At 50.1% G+C, this 17,346-nt stretch overlaps 1 long non-coding RNA gene across 1 annotated transcript; it reads left to right on the top strand.

The window, feature by feature from the left end:
- The first annotated feature begins 1,332 nt into the window (after window positions 1–1,332).
- LOC118602948 lies at window positions 1,333–16,182 on the top strand. The gene is made up of 3 exons (XR_004951043.1): window positions 1,333–1,516; window positions 8,866–8,988; window positions 15,900–16,182. It is a non-coding gene; the product is annotated as an uncharacterized LOC118602948 (long non-coding RNA).
- The last annotated feature ends 1,164 nt before the right edge of the window (window positions 16,183–17,346 follow it).

Below are 17,346 nucleotides of genomic sequence, written 5' to 3' on the forward strand. Positions count from 1 at the left end.
TCACATCGGATTCGAAGGCTGACGGATCCAGGCCCACGTCTCAGCTCCCCAGTGACCCAAGAAAGCACCAGCCTCGATTTCCTCATCTGTAGAATGGGGAGAGTTAGGTCCATCCCACCGCGTGGTGATGAGGATTAAGTGCAATCGTTTTCGTAAAAAACTTCGCACTGAGTGGACTCTCAGTAACTCTCAGTCCCGTACAAGTCTGAACTAGGAGTAAACTTTTGAAAAGCAACACAGCAGAACATATACGTGGAAGTCACTGTGGTCCTTTAAAGGCAGCCCCCGGGGACGCCTGACCCTTGGCCCGCCAGGCCACCGTGGCGCAGAGAGAGCATTTGGGGAGAGGGAAGCTGAGCAGCCTTCGATGCTCCGGCACTTTCTCCTGACTTTTCTCATCCTTGGAAGGTGGACTTGATTTTTGGACAGAGTCCAAAGTTAAATGGAGTTAGGTCTGATGAACAAGGTAGGAGAGGAAGCTGGCTGGGATCGCTCTGGGTAGGAAAAGGCCTGTGATTGCAAAATAATGAGCAGGGGTTATTCGTGTGGTTTGGAACCTAGTTCTGAACGAATCCCCTGAGAGGAGCTCCAAAAGGGCTTTAAGCGGCCGGAGCTTCGCTGGAATAAGTGATTAAGACACTGGAGGGGTGTCTACAGCAGGGAAAACACTGGATTAAAAAGGCAAGTTCTGGGCCATTTGGAGTCTCTGTATGGTATAGTCATACCTTGTAGTATTCATTCATTCATTCATTCATTCATTCATTCATTTAACACTTATTGAGCATTAGGCCCAGAGCCGGGTACTGGGTGTGGTGCTGAATATGACAGTCCCTACCTTCAGGTTTATGCCATAAGCTGATATTTTTACAATTCTAATCAAGGAACCACTCAACCATGCCACTGTGGTCTTTGCAAATGGTGCCTCTAGCATTACACAGTGCACGACCTATGTATGCAATGGTGTGTGGCGGCCTTGCTTTATGGGAGAAAAATAAAGACATGAGTTATACTCCTAGGGTTAGGGAGACATTTGATCTGGCTCATCAAGGAGGCGGAGGAGTTTTCGAGGCAGAGGGAATACCAAACTCAGGAACCATGTGTACCAAAGCACCGAGGAGGAGGGAAGGTATGTTCGGCGAACGCGGAGACATCTGGCGGGTTTGGGGAGGCGGCTGGCAGGCTGGGGCAAGGAGGCTGAGGGGACTGATTTCCTGCACATGAATCAAGATCCCCCAGGGGCTTCTGGGGGAGTCAGAGAGGTCCAAGAATGTCAGACATTCCATTCCTCTGAGTTGGCCTCACAGCCTCTGCTGGAGAGAAAGATTCGGGGAACGGTTTGAGAAAGGAAAGATTCAAGAAAGAACAACAGCCTTGGAGTGGCAAAGATCAGGTCTGGATCCCAGCTCTGCAGCTTGTGGGCTGTGTGTTCTCCCGCCAGTCCCTTAACCTCTCTGAGCGGGAGTTTCCTAATCTGCACAACAGAGGTCACGATTATGCTGCGAAAGTGAGAGACACGGTAGGTGTCGTAAAAGTTAATTTTCTGTCTTGAAGTTCCGGTCTCTGTCGACTTTTGCATAGGGGACAGAAACCAATACTTAAGGTGCTGACAGCACCAGCCTTCCGTAGGATGAGTACTTAGGTGATTATTCTCACTTCTGAAAGTCTCCAGGTAGTTGGCCCAAGTTTCCACATCAGTGAGCATTTTCTTTGTGTTTAGCACGTCCCTGCTCCTCGGAGGTCTTTTAAAATGCAAATCTTGCCCCTTGGCATCCACTGAGCTAGGGGTGAACGACTTTATCAGCATAATCCATCCACCAGGGAATGGCTGGGTGGGAGCGGAGGGTGGAGCATGGAGAAGCCAGGTTGCACATCTCCTGCTAGGAGGGAGGGGCCAGGGGCTCACTTCCTTCTCCCCCTGGGGAGAAAGAGAGGGCTCCTGGGATTGGAATCAGAAGGAAGAGGGTAAAGAGTCCTAAGGGTATGCTGAATCCGCCCTCCCCCGCATCCCGGGCACGCATTGTATGGGGTCGAGCCGACAAGCCCCACAAACCCGCAAGCAATCACAGTGTCCGTTCTGTGCGCAGAGCTGGGACTGTGAACCCCAAAAGACCCAGGACCAGCCAGCCTTCAGGAGACTCACAGTCCCACTGGGAACCCAAACACAAACAGATAAGCCAGGCACAGAGGAGCAAGGTGATGTTTCACTGCGATGCCTACCTGGTCTAAAGTATTCACTGTAAGTCAGGCGCCCGTGCTGAAAATGTTATCGGTTACCTCTATCCTGGAGGTGGCTATTAGTAACTAGATTTTTACAGATGAGACATCTGAGGCTCAGAGGGGTAAAAAAAAAAAAAAAAAAAAAAATGCTTTGCTCAAGGTCAGAAAGCTAGCAGAGACTCTGAAACCCAAATCTTCAACTGCCGTGTTATGTGGCCAGAATGGAAAGATCAGGCCGCATGTCCGAGTTCCGGTGAGGGGCGTGTGCTCTCTGCTGCGTTTTCCTGCGGCGTCCCGGACAGAACCAAACCCCTCGGAGCCTCTGTGGTCTCATTCGTGAAGAGATCTGCCCCCAGAAGGCTCTGAGGTTCTGTCTCGACTGCCGGAGTCTTGGCCGCACGGCCCATCCTTCTGCAATGTCCCTCTTCCTATGTGCGTGCGGGTCTAACGTGGGAGAGAGACAATGTGAAATAAGAAGGAATTGCGAATTTGAAATAGCGCAATATAAAGATATGCTTGAAATAAAGCCTCCCTTTAGGTGCAAAATGTGGAACAATGCAAAGCTCCCCAGTTCTCAAGGGGACATCAATACTTACATCATTTCACAACCAAGCGGCCCGAGTGAAATTTAAAAAGTGGTCATTTGTTAGCGACGTGTTAATGGATAAAGAGACGTGCTCACCACCCCTTCTTGGGGTATGCTTAGATTATTTGAGGTTTTAATTATGTAAAGATCTTCAAGAATGCGTTCCTTTTAAAACTGTGACCCCTCTTATGACTGTTTGTGCATGCGTATAAAAATACGTAACCATATACATTATGAGTTTCCATATGGTTCCTTCTGCGGACTTGTTTGTGCTCAAAGAACTGCAGTCTGGCTATCAAATAGCCACACGATGCTCTTACGGTATGTGCAGTCAGTCACGTGCCACTTAACGGCAGGGGTGTGTTCTGGGAAATGCATCGTTAGGTGATTGTCTTGTGAGAACATCACGGAAGTGCACTTACGCACACCTAGATGGTGTAGCCTGCTCCACACCTAGGCGATGTGGTATAGCCTATTGATCCTAGGTTACAAGCCTGGGTAGCATGTTACTGCAGAAAACAACATGAGATTAAATCAAGCACAAGAGAAAAATCACATAATCAAGAGACGCGGTGCCGGTGTAACAGGGCATACTGTTTTATAACGAACTTTTTTTCTCCGTAAGTAGAAAGAGTACACTCAAAAATAACGATGAAAAGCATAGTATAGTAAATATAAACCAGTAATGGAGTTGTTTATTATCATGACCAAGTATTATGTCCTGCACATGATTGATTATGTTATACTTTTATATGTCTGGCAGAACAGTAGGTCTGTTTACACCAGCATCACCACAAACACATCACCACAAACACATGCCATTCCGATGGCTACGAAGTCACTAGGCGATAATTTGTCAGCTCCCTTATAATCTTATGGGACCACCGTGTCATATGTGGTCTGTCATGGACCAGACTTTGTTGCGCGATGCGTGACTGCCGTGCTGACTGCTAGCTGTGCCCCCCTGTTCCCCTTTCTCCCTTCCCCCATCCCAAACTCCAGAATTCCCAGACTACCCTTCTCCTCTCTTTATCCCAGCTCCTCACCATGCAGATGAAATAAGTTTCTCTACAGAGTCCTCCCCATCCTCCTTCCTGGTCTCATCCCACATCTCTATCGTATGAGGATATTTGGGGTTTGCCAGAATAAGGATTTAGACCTGACTGGCAAAGACTCTTGGGTAAGGAAGGGAAGGTTACATGCAATAGCATTAGTTGGCTGTAGAGCTTTAAACCATTTAACTCCTTGGTCTTGGGTCTTTGAACTTTCCCCCTGGGTTCCTCCCTACCTTGCTGACAGCCATTCCCAAGTTGGGTAATTCTCCACCCAACACACCTGCCTGGTCCGCCCATTTACGCCTGCTTAGGAGTCAGTTCCTCACTGTCCCTTCCCTAACCCGCCAGGCATACTTAGCCACTCCTGCCTCTGCATTCCTCCCTCTACATACCTAGGCCCTTGACAGTGATCTTCAATGGTTTGTTTGTAGGCGGGTTTTTGTGTCTAGGCTGCGAGCTCTCAGAAGGTAAGGATCAATGCATTTATCCCTCTGTCCTCAGCATTGGGCCCTGCGTACACTGCAGGTGTTCAAAAAATACTGTCATTACACGATAGATGCCTGAGAAAGGTTTTGGGAATTACGAAGAATGGAAAAGAAGAGTGGAAATGAAACGTTCTGAGCATAGGGACTGAACCTCCTCTGGGCAAAGCCTGGCAAAGGCTGATTGCCCAGCTCCCTGTGTGTAGCCCTCTTGTACGCCCTGGGTGTGCAAGCAGGTACCCTCAGTGTACTCTCTCCCCAGGAACTGTGGTAGATCGCTTCCGCAGATGGCCAAGAAGGTCACTCCCATCTCATACGCTCTTTTGCAATGGGTGTTATCACTTCTCACACCCTGGGCTGGTGGCCCTGTGGCTTGCTTTGAACAACAGAATGTAGCAAAAAGGACGCTAGTCAGCCTCCCGGCGTCGGCTCTAAAAGGTCTTGTAGCTCTTATTTTCACTTACTTAAAATCCAGCTACTGTGTAAGGAAGCCCAAGCTATCTTCCTGGAAAGGCCACATGGAGGAAAACCAAGCAGCCCAGCTGACGGCCAGCACAGCCTCCCAGCCTCGGAGTGCAGCCGCAGAAGAGAATCCAGCTGACGCCAGGCGAAGCTGCAGAAGGGCCCAGCGGGGCCCCACCTGAATCCCTGACCCACAGAATCATCCCGAGCAATAAAACAGCTGTTATTTTAAGCCGCTGTGTTTCGGGTTGCTTTGTTCCGCAGCAATAGATAACTGGTCCATTAACTTTCCGTATAAGCAAAAGCAAGGGGTGCTGGGGGTGTCTGTGGCCTCCGAGCTGGGAGTTAGAGAGGATATGACTAGAATGCAAGCTTTTCTCTTTTTACGTGTGTGTTTGCTTCGCATTTAGCTCTCGGATACCAAATTAGCGTCACCAGAATGGGGCAGATCAACAGCATGTGCTATCCGATAGGACGCATTGGGAAGACTGCAACAACATTTGTGTGATGACCCGGCCAAAAAGCGTACGACTTAAATGTACACTTTTAACGTACACCTAACGTACGCTAATCACGAAGAAACCTCTGACAAACCCAAACGGAGGGACATTCTGTAAAATGACTGACCTGGTCCCTTAAAAAGCGTCAGTGTCATGGAAGGCAAAGACGGACCGAGAAACTCTTCTGGAATAAAGGGGGCCAAAGAGACATGACAGTGGAATGCCGTACGTGCTCCGGGTTCCTTTTGTTATAAGGGACATCGTAGGGACAAACGGCGAGATCCGAACGGTTTGTCGATGAGATAATAACGCTGTCTGTATCAGTGTTACTTCCCCCATCTTGATAATTATGTCATAAGATACATTTTTGAAAGAATGTCATTTGTTTTTAAGAAACATACACTGAAATATTTAGAGGTGTTATGTCTGCAACTTGCTGTGAAATGGTTCTGAAAAAAAAAAAAAAACCACATTTTTCTCTTCTGTGTATCTATATCTGTATAGAGAGAGAAGAAGAAAAAGATAAAGCAAATGTGGTAAAGTGTTAACATTTGGGGAATCTGGAATGTAATCCCTATCAAAATACCAATGGCGTTTTTCACAGAACTGGAACAAACAATCCTAAAATTTCTATGGAACCACAAAAGACCCGGAAGAGCCACAGCAATCTTAAGGGGTGTGGGGGAGGGGACAAAAAAAACCCAAAAACAATGTTGGAAGTATCATGCTACCTGATATCAAACTATACGACAAGGCTATGGTAGTCAAAGCAGCATGGTACTCGTATAAAAGCAGGCGCAGATCAACAGAACAGAATAGAGAACCCAGAAATAAACCTACACCTGCCTGTATGGTCGATTAATCTATGACAAAGGAGACAAAAATATACAATGGGGTAAAGACAGTCTCTTCAAAAAATAGTGTTGGGGAAACTGGAGAGGAACATGCAAAAAAATGAAACTGGAGCACTTTCTTACACTGTATAAAAAAAAAAACCCAAAATAGAATAAAGGCTTAAATGTAAGACCTGAAACCGTAAAAGTCCTAGAAGAAAACATAGGCAGTAAACACTCTGACATCACTCCCAGGAATATTTTGTGGAATATGACTCCTCAGGGAGGGAAACAAAAGAAAAAACAAACAAATGGAGCCGCGTCAAACTAAGAAGTTTTTGCACAGTGAAGGAAACCATCAACAGAATGAAAAGACAGCCTACTGAACGAGAGAAGGTGTTAGCCAGTGATACACCCAACGAGAAGTTACCACCCAAAATACATTAAAAAAATTCATACAACTTAACACCAAAAAAAAAAAAAATCTTATAAAAAAAATAGATAGAGATCCGAATAGACATTTCTCCAAAGAGGACATTCGGATGGCCAAAAGACATATGAAAAGATGCTCAGCATCACTAATCATTAGGGAAGTACAAATTAAAACCACCATGAGATATCACCTTACACCCATCAGAATGGCTATCGTCGATCAATCAACAAATAAGTGTAAGCGAGGTGTGGAGAAAGGGACCCCCGTGTACTGTTGGTGGGATTATAAAACGGTGCAGCCACTATGGAAAACAACATGGAATTTCCTCAAAAAATGAAAAATTGAACCACCTTATGACCTAGCAATTCCACTTCCGGGTTTTTGTCTAAAGAAATCCAAAACGCTGATTTGAAAAGATATATCCACCCCTATGTTCACTGGAGTGTTATTTATAATAGCCAACATGTGGAAGCAACCTAACCGCCCATCAGTAGACGATTTGATAAAGAAAAGGCGGTACGTGCATACAACGGAATATTACTCAGCCATAAAGAAGAAAGAAATCTTACCGTTTGTGACAACACGGATGGACCTAGAGGGCATCATGCTAAGTGAAATAAGTCAGACAGATAATGACAAATACCATACGATTTCACTTATATGTGGAATCTGAAAAACAGAAACAGACTCATAGATACAGAGAACAAATTGATGGTTGCCAGATGGGAAGGGGGTTGGGGGCCGTGGGTAAAAAAAGGTGAAAAGGATTAAGATGTACAAACTGCCAGTTATGAAAATAGGCATAGGGGATGTAAAGTACAGCACAGAAAATGTAGTCGATAATATTGTAATCACTATGTATGGCGCCAGATGGGGACTAGACTTACCAGGTGGATCACTTCGTAAGATATGTGAATGTCTAATCGCTATGTTGTACACCTGAAACTAATACTGTGTGTCAACTGTAATTAAAAAGTACATTTTAAAAAACGTTAATAAACATATAGGGAGTCTGAGTGAAGGGTGTATGGGAGTTCTTTGTATTGTTCTTGCAACTTTTCAGTAAGTCAAATTAAAATAAAAAGTAATTTTTTAAAAGAAAGAAACAAATTGTGGTGCCTGCATGGTTGCCTTCAAAGAGGAAAGAACTATCCATCCAGTCAGGCTCTCCTGGGAAATCACGGACTCAGTGCTAACTTTCACCTCTTTCTCATCTCTCTCTGGTGGCATGCATGTGACGGGGAGCCACAGGCCTGGCTGCTCTGGGTCCCACAGGCAGCCTGGTACCTGGAAAGGATAAACAGCCCCTACTGAACTCACCCCCTCCACCCTGGCTCTTTCTCAGAAGGCTCAGCTGGGGTTCGGATTTTCCGTGAGGAGAATCCAGACTCCTAGGGGACTGTTAGGAAAAGCCCTTCCTAGGAGACGCCTGGAGCATTTTGCCAAGTTCTCATTTACGACTCCGTCTTCCTCGCTCACCCCGCCCCCAGAAGCATCGCTGAGACCTTGAACCTGGGACAGTTCTGCTACTTTTATCTGCCTGGACCAGGAATTAGGGGTGAGAGAGGAGAGGCTCTAATGGCCCGAAGAAACAGCGATGCAGGTGGCATTCATGGGACCAGGGCCACCTCAGGCTCCCGGGCTGAGCAATGCCAACCGTGCATGTCTCTGGGCAGAGCTTCCGGAAGGGAGCGGGCTCAGCTGGAAAGAGCCTAGAGTTTGGAATCTGAGAGACCCAGGAGAGCAGTCTCTGACTCGCCAATTCCTGGCTGGATGACCCTGGCCCAGAGACTTCTCCAAGAGGTGAACTGCAGGTCCCCACCTCCAACAGAAATGACCAAACACACCTGAGATGTTCAAGAAGCGTGACGAAAGTGCCTGGCAGGAAGTAGGTTCGCCCACAAAATCAGTGCTCCAGTGCCACCCACACTTGCTGAGCCCTGGCTTGGAGCCACAGCCAGCAGGGCCCCGTAGCAGGTGCTCTCTACCTCCCCCGGCCCCCAAGGGTGGGTGCAACGCCTCCGCTCTGTGCGCCTTCACCCTGTTCTTCCCATGTAACCTCATGATGCGAGCCCAGGTGCTGGAGCTTCTGGGTTCAAACCTGGGCCTAAGTTACTCAACATTTGTGTGCCTTAGTTTCCCCACCTGGGAACAGCTACAGTGATAGCATCCGCCTCTTTTATTGCTGCGGAGATCCGCTGAACCCACCCAAGCAAATTAAATGCTAACGGTCAATGCTTATGTAGCTGCGATGACATAAAGAGTCAATGCTCTTTCCTATTTCTCCCATTTCACAGATGAGAAAGCTGAGGCACAAACAGCAGAATTTGCCCAAGACGACGGAGCTAGTTGGGGGCAGAGCTGGAATCCGACCCGGGAGCCTGTGTCCCAAGCCCCACGTTCTATGCCGCGGGCCTTCGGTGAGTGCTCTATTCACGTTTGCCGTTATTAATGCGTATGGCCAGAGCCAGCTTCATGGGTGGACGACCCGTGCAGTCACACAGGGCCTGGCACGAACCAGGGTAACACTAGTTAACGCTCTGCCGTCACCGTCCTGAAATTATTCATCGTAGCAAGGGGCTGCACATGTTCATTTTGCCCTGAGCCTGAAAATTACGTAGCCGGTCTTGCTCGGCATCTTACTAGGGGCCACCGCCCACTTCTCTTCCTTCCTCCTGCTGAGAGCTCCTTGGGGTCCAGGATATGGTACCCCAGTCCACACGCAGCAGGTTGCAGGTGTTCACATTCTGGATGGAAGAGACAGAGGTGGCCAGAGTCACAGGTGTTGTTCCTGCCCCCACTTCTCCTCACACCCTAAGAATAGTTCCCAGCCCGGGGAGCCTCAGGAACTATGGAGAAGGAAGTGCTCCCGGAGATTGTAAGGGGCTCTGGCCAGCGGCCACCAAAACCAGGTCTTCCCAGAATGGCAGGGAGAGAGAGGTGCAGCCAGGAGACACTGTACCTTTGGCAACTGGGGGAATCCCAGCTGGGCCTGAAGGACCCTAATAAACAGCTAATTATGATGCCGGCTCTGTAAACAGTGGCGGCGTAACATGTAATTACGCTGGTTGGAGCTGGAGCTGGGCAGGGTTTTCGCCAGCCTGCAACGCTGGAGGAAATGCAGAGCCCAGAGTGCAGGCCGTGGTCAGGGCACAAAGGTAAACACGACCGTCCCTAAGGGCAGGCAGGATTCAGCCCACAGGTTCAAGCGCGGTACTCACGACGGTTAAAATCATTTTCTTCCCTTTACACAGAGAGCAGGTGGTGTCTGAGCGTGACCGATTGTGAGAAAGGGGTTCAGGGCCAGGCGGGAGGTGGGCATTGCGGGGGGACTGGGGTTCCATGTCATGATGTCTTTCCTCTCCCCTGCCCGCCTGCCCTCCCTTCCTCTCGTCCTCCACACACAGTTCTAATCACCGAAGTTTTAAAGATCGAGGTGAAATTCACTTAACGTCAACCATGCTAAAGTGTACAATTTAGCGGCATTTAGTACGTCCACAGCCTTGTGCAACCACTACCTATATCAAGTTCCAAAACATCTCCGGCACCCCGAAAGGATACTCTGTACCTGTTCATTCATTACCGCCCCTCGCCCATGTCCTCCTCCCCCCGGCCCTCGGCAACCACTAACCCACTAACCTGCTTCCTGTCTCTATGAATTTATCTATTCTGGACATTTCATACAAATGGAATCATACGATACGTGACCTTTTAAGCCTGGCTTCTTTTATTTGCCTCGTGTTTATATATCAACACTTCGTTACTTTTTATCGCCAAATAATATTCCATCGTCTGGATTTTCGTCATTTTGTTTATCCAGAGGTTAATCTCCTATGATGGACACTGAGTTGTTTCTACTTCTTGGCTTTTATGAATAATAGTATGACCATTTGTGTCAAACACATGTGGACATGTGTTTTTAATTCTCTTGCATATATACCTAGGAGTGGGATTGCTGGGTATTATGATAATTCTATATTGATTTTTCTTTTCTACAGTAACTACACCATTTTACTTTTTTACTAGCAAAGCATGAAGGTTCCAATTCCTCTAGATCCTTCCTTCCTTCCTTCTTTCCTCTTTCCTGCTCTTTTTTCCTTCTTTTCTTCCTTTCCTTTCCTTTCCTTTTTCCTTCCTTCCGTCTTTGTTTCTTTCTTTGTTACTTTGTTTCTTTCTTTCTTCTTTCTTTCTCTTTCTTTCTTTTTCTTTTCTCTCTCTCTCTCTTTTCCTTCCTTCCTTCCTTCCTTCTTTCCTTCTCTTTTTCTTTCTTCTTTTGGTCATCTTTTTCATGGGAGCCAAGGTAAGCTCCACCTGTCACTGGAGCTCAAAAACAGAGACACGTTCAGATTTACAGGAAAGGCCTCTCAAAGCCAGATTGCAAGAGGAGCAGTTTGAGATCATCCAGAAAGAACGTATCACATCAGAAAGAGCCTCTCCAAGCTGCTGCAGTCCTGAAGGGCTCGGTGATCACTTTGGCATTGGAAACTGCCCCTGGAGAGCATGTGGGTGCATTGGGGGGAAATGGCTGTGTGTGAGTTGAAAGAGAACTTAGTCGTTTGGGGCTCAGGCAGCTTTCTCATGGATACTTCTGCCTGAATGCCACAAAGGGAGACAGCATTTTGCCCACCCTGCCAAAGCACAGATGGCCCAGGTGAGCTGGCAGAGGGCAAGATTGACAAAATGAGAAGCCACCCGCACACTGGGAGGTGGTGCGTACAGGACTCGCCTCCATGAACAGTCACATGGCTCCTCCCACCCACAAAAGGACCAGGAAGTAGCGGCATAATGCCTGGAACGAGAGAGAACCAGAACTAAGTGGCGAGGAGTACTAATTACTACGTAAAACAGGCTGTAAATACTGCAAACAGTAACGTATTGATACACAAAACACAATTACGATAATGTCTGCCGAGTGCCTCCTACATGCCAGGAATTGTGCCAAATGCATCATTTCATGGATTCTCCCGGCAACGGGGTCACAGGCATTGTGGTCTCAAACGACGCCTGGAGAAGTTCTGTGCTCGTCCATTATTTAGGATGCCTTAGGCTGCAAGTTACCAACAGTACAACTTCAATGGGCTCCAATGGCCTTAAACAATAAGAAAAGCCATCACTTCGTGTAATAAGAAATATGAGGAAAGGCACACACTCCAGGCAGGCATCACGGGTTCTACCCATCTGGAGTCTGACATCCTTGGGGTTGATCTGGTCACGGCTACAGGATTCCTAGCGTCACATTCAGACAGAGCTGTGACCATCCGGCGCCTCCTCCCTAGGAGCGAGGAGAAGCTTCCCTAGAAACCCCAGCAGACTTTCCCATGTGTCTCCTGGGCTGTCGCGGGGTCACGTGGCCACCGGTGATCCAATCATGGGCAAGGGGAATGAGGATCCCATGCCTGGCATCGCTATTTGGGGAGAACAGATACTGGGGACTTGGGGGGGGGGTCAACCACAATGAACAGAACCAGGGTTTGAACCCCGAGCTGCCTTCTCCTCGACCCCCCAGATATTCGGGAAAGCAGCCGTGGCAAGGGTCGTCCTACACACTTCTAGCCCAGTTCCCCCCGCCCTCACTCTGGACTTCTTATCAACCGCGGTTTCCAGCACCTGGACGTCACCTGCCTTCGACATGCCCCCAGCGGCCCCAGCTTCGAGCGAACCAGTGACCCTGCACATCCATTCCAATCAGCCAGCCCAGCTCAGAGCCAAGCCAGGGAACTTTTCGTTCCGCTGCTGATCATGTGTCCACCCGCATCAGCCTTTCCTGGCTGCCCGCAGGGCCGAGTCCTCTCAGAACTGCTCCTGTCGGGTCAGACATAATCGGCTGGTCAGCAGTTTCCTGCTGGGGGCGGCGAGGGCGAGGGCCTTTCAGATCCTCTGTCTGTCCCACGAGCATCAGCTGTTCCCCGCCCGGCGACGTGGCCCCCCCAGCGGAGCACGCCAGAGGGGGCGGGGCAGCTAGCACGCGCCCTTCCCGTTCAGGAGGCTGAAGCCTGAGAGCGCGCAGAGGAGAAGGACAGACATGGACATTGGTGAGGAGGGTTTTGGAGCGACCGGGGAAGGGGAAGAGAGACGGAGAGCGCGAGGAGACTCGGACCCAGCAGAGGGCCCTGGTCTTCCTCCCGCCACATCCCAGCACCTGCTGAAGCGCCTGCGGAAGAGTTGGCTGAACTGGCCCGAAAAGTGCAGAGAGAGAAGATTCCAGGAGGGAGGACGAAGACGAAGGGAGGAGGGGAAGGAAAAGAAGAGATCAAGGGATGAGCGCAACGTGGCGTGGGCAGCGAGGGGTGAGAGTGACTTGGTGTGGTTTGTCTTCACAGCTTGTCACCAGCACAGTCCCCGGTGTACTGCGGTGGCTCCGCAAATGCTCACCTGGCTGAACTAAAAGAAGAGGAAAGGGGAGGCAGAGTGGGAGAGGAAAGAAGGCAGGAGGAGGAGAGGCCATGGTGGGAGGCGCTGCGGGAGAGACCAGGGGTGCGGGGGACTGACGGAGGGGAGGGGCCAAAAGGCATAGGCATCGGGGTGCGGAGAGAGCCCAGGCAGGACTAACCGAGCGAAGGAAGCGGAAGCAGAAAAGGTTAGACAAGCGTCGGGCGCCTGAGCGGGCTCATCCCTTTGATGAAAATGCACATTAGCAAACGTGCTGGGTTCTGACAAGTGCCAACAGGCCCATCGCAGAGTTAAAAAGTGCTACATCTGTCAGGGTTTCAATTTTGAAGTCAGCACTTTCCTCCTACGTCTCGGGCTGGGATCCTGCAAACTGCGGTGTTCCCGGCACGTCTCCCGCAAGCACGCGGGCCCGTCGTGGAGCCGGCAGGCTTCCTTCCAGGAAGCCCGGCCGGGCATGTCGGCGGGGGAGGGGGCATGCGCCTGCCTCCCTGACAGCAGCTGTCACGGGGTGTCCTGCAGAAGGAGGGCACTGGAAAGCGGGAGAGATTCTCAGCCGATCCAGGAAAGACCCCAGGCAACAAACCTCTGTATTGGAGTGAATAGCGTCCTTCCAAATTCATGTCCGTCCGGAGCCTCAGAGCGTGGCTCCCTCTGGAAACTGGGTCTTCGCAGATGTATCAGTTACGGATCTGCAGATGGGAGCGTCCAGATTTAGGGTGGGCCCTAAAGCCAAAGACTGGTGGTGTCTTATGAGATGAGGAGAAGACACAGATGAAAATAGAGCAAGGCCGCCTAAGAAGGCAGAGATTGGAGCGAGGCAGCTACAAGCCAAGGAGAACCATGCACTGCCTGGAGCCACCAGATGCCAGGAGGCATGGCATGGGACAGACTCCTCCCCCAGGCCTCCAGAAGGAACCAACCCTGCCGACACCTCGAATTTGGCCTTCTGGCCGCCAGAACTGTGAGCGGATGATCTCAGCTGTTTCAAACCATGCAGTTTGTGGCGACGTGTTGCAGCGGACGCTACTACGCCTCGGATACTACTACGCCCTCTGGGCCTTGGGAACCCAAGCTGCCCGCTGCTGGGTCTGACTGTGATGACGGCAGGACTGTTAGAACTAAGGGAGGATCCTGGGCCCTCAAACCTGATCCTGGCCAAACCTCCAGAGCTGGGCACTGGCTTCTTTTCTCCCTACCCAAGAGTCATGTTTGGTTTCTTCTTTCCAGAACTCAGGTCAGAGGACCAGCGGTTGGAGGAGGGGGGCGGCTTTCAACCAGCTGTGTATTCAGGGGCTAAAGTGGGGAGGGGGGCAAAAAGCCTCCAGCGGCCACAGGACTCGGGCCCGAGTACTGAAAAGAGGCCACCTCTGGGTGTCCCTTAAGCATAGGCTACAAGCTCCGAAAGTTCTGAGTTCGAATCCTGCAACTTCCTAGCTGTGTGAGCTTTAACTCTGGGCTTTGATAGCCTCGTCTCTAAAATGAGAAAGAGAATATCTAGCTTGCGTGGGCACCGGGAGAAGGAAAGAAGAAAATGTACACGTGGAGCTCAGCCAAGGCCTCCGTAAAGAGCAAAGATGAAGACCTTCCCGAGCCGGCCCTGAGCACTGACTGCGGGCCGTAAAGAAAGGTGATCTCAGATGGTCTCTGACCTTAAGCAACACTGGAAGAATGGACACAAATGTGTGAAATTATTAGGAAGCCACAAAATACAAGTGACTAGGATGAGTGAAGCCTGACTAGGATCGGGTCTTATAGGGTGTCATGACTACTCATCCCAGACTCACCCAAGTTAAGCCATGAATGTCCTGAGCAAACCGAGACAGTTGGTCACCCTGTTTGGAGGAGGCAACTTCACCTAAGGCCTCAGAGGAATCACTTATCTCTCCATCTGTCCATCCACATGTCCTCTGGCCCATCCATCCACCCACCCACCCATCCATCCATCCATCATCCCCTAAACCTTTACTGAGAGTCATCATAAGCCAGACTCTTAGGCGCTGGGGACACCGGATATTGTGAGGCGTCAGGGGGGCATGGGTGGTCAGGGAAGGCTTCCCCGAGCTGACGCGCGGTGATTCAGAAGCCCGCGCTAGTCGTGGGGAGAAGCGGGGAGCGAGGACGGCATGTGCAAATGCCCAGAGGTGGGAACAAGCATCTTATATGCAAGGGACAGAAAAGCCAGGTAGGATGGGATGGGGGACTGGGGCACTTGGGAGGTGACACAGGGACCGAATCGGGCCAGCGTCAGAGCAAGCCCGGCGGAGGTGACAGGTGAGCGGAAACGGGCTCGTTCTCATCGGACACCAAGGTCCGGAGAAATGAGCTCCCTGTGGAGACAGAGCTTGTTAGCAGCAGAGCTGAGGTGAGGACCCGGGACCCCGACTTTCCGATTTCCTCTCGGTCTGACCCTGCTTCCCCTTCTGGGGAGGTGAAGACAGCCACTCTGCAGGCATCGCGGGGGACTTTTCAAAGCTCTGCTGCCGCCCCCCCAAAAGGCGTGGCTCGTCTAGGCAGTGGGGCACTGCCCCCCCAGCCGAAGGGCCAGCCCGTGCTCTGCTACAGTCTTCCCGTCTGCCCCTTAATTTCCAGGCCTTTCAATTTCCTGATCTAAGGGAATTTTACAGACATGGTGTGCATGGCTGGCTGTAATAACCGTCTGTTGAATAAATGACCCCTTCTGTCTTGGCTTGCAGGTAGTTAAACCTCATGCTGAGAGCAAAGGTGAAGTAGTCGGGGCTGGGGAGGGCGGTTTGCTTTGCCAGTGACCTGCAGGCTGTCTTCACTCTTGGGAACTACAATTTGTCATTGATGGAACATGACTAACAATGTTTGTTTAACTCCGTTGGTGTTTGGAACTGCTTAAGGGAATATACTGGCATCGGAAATGCTCGCTGAGTTCTGTTGCTGGTCCCCCTGGTCTAGCACCTCCATTTTCCTCTAGGGAGCCACCTCCCCGCCACCATCTCCACGCACGGTTTTTGAGCTTTGGGGGAACACTGAACGCGTCTTTCCGCTCCAGGCGTCATGGGACTCAAGAGTGGCCAATCAGAACACTGCATTCTCCTGGTCGCGAGGATTGGATCATAGAGGGACGTTTAGTCCAATCAGAACTAACGGTTTGTGGGCCAGATCCAATCAGCTGCCTGTGTTTTTCTCCCTTCCTAAAGAACTTTAATGAGATATAATTTATTGAAATTAATTCACTCATCTTGTCTACAATTTGAAACGTCGTTAATATGTAGTCATGCAATAAATACCATAAAACTCACTCGCAGTGTAATTCAGTAGCTTTTAGTACAGTCCCAGATATGTGCAAACATCACCAGTCAATTTTAGAATATTTTACCACTTCAAAAAGAAACCCAGAGTCCATTAGCCATCACCCCCTCCCAACTATGCCTTGATTCATTCACTGCAGCCCTAAGCAACCACCAATCCACTTCCTGTCTCTATGGATTTGCCTATTCTGGACGCTTCAAACAGAGGGAAATCACACGAGACGTGCTCTTACGTGTCTGACTTCTTTCACTCCGCATTATTTCAAGGTTTGCCCGTGTCGTAGCATGTGTCGGGACTTTTCAGAGCCAAACGACATTTCCCATTGTATGGACAGACCACGTTTTGTTTCTCTGTCCATCCGCCAATGGACGCTTGTGCCCACGTTTTGACTATGATGAATAATGCTGCTATTAACACGTGTGTGTACAAGTTTCTGTGCGGACGTCCGTTTTCATTTCTCTCCAGGACACACCTGCGAGAGGCATTGCTGCTAGCTACGTTTAATGAACCCTCCACGTGGCAGCTGTGCAAAGTGCTCAATGTGCAGTCTTCCCACTTTACAGTGGGAATGAGAGCTCGGAGGTGTGAACTCCGAGAGTCACACAGCAAGCGAAGGGCAGAGCGCCTCACTTAACTTCCTGGGGCACCTCAGACTAGGCCTTTGCCCTCTCCCGGCCTCTATGTCCCCATCTGTCCCCATCATTGGGATGATCTGGAAGGTCTTGTCCTGTGCTATGCCCAGGGTCCCAGCTCCCTTGGGGGGTCCATCTTCTGGAAGGGGTGGGGATGGATTATCCACCTGTCCTTCATCTGGCCTCCTGACCGGCTTAGCAGTACCCACAACTGTCCAACAGGCTTCCCTCCCTCCCCCCTCCTCTCCTTCCTTTCTTCGACTTCAGAGCGTCACTTGCTTCTTGTACAACTGACTCACAGGGAGAGCGAGCTCGGGGTCCCACAGGTGTTTCTGCTCCTGGTTAATCTGTTGTCCCCGAAACATTTGTGCAGTTCTGCCGGGCTCCCTGCAATGTGGAGATGGGGGTCAGCTGGCATTGCCACGGCAGGGTCACAGCAACGAGTCCTCTTCACAAGCCCTCCCATTTAAATCGGCT

This window comes from Rousettus aegyptiacus, unplaced genomic scaffold, assembly GCF_014176215.1.
Source record: "Rousettus aegyptiacus isolate mRouAeg1 unplaced genomic scaffold, mRouAeg1.p scaffold_m13_p_5, whole genome shotgun sequence".
Classification (NCBI taxonomy): Eukaryota; Metazoa; Chordata; class Mammalia; order Chiroptera; family Pteropodidae; genus Rousettus; species Rousettus aegyptiacus.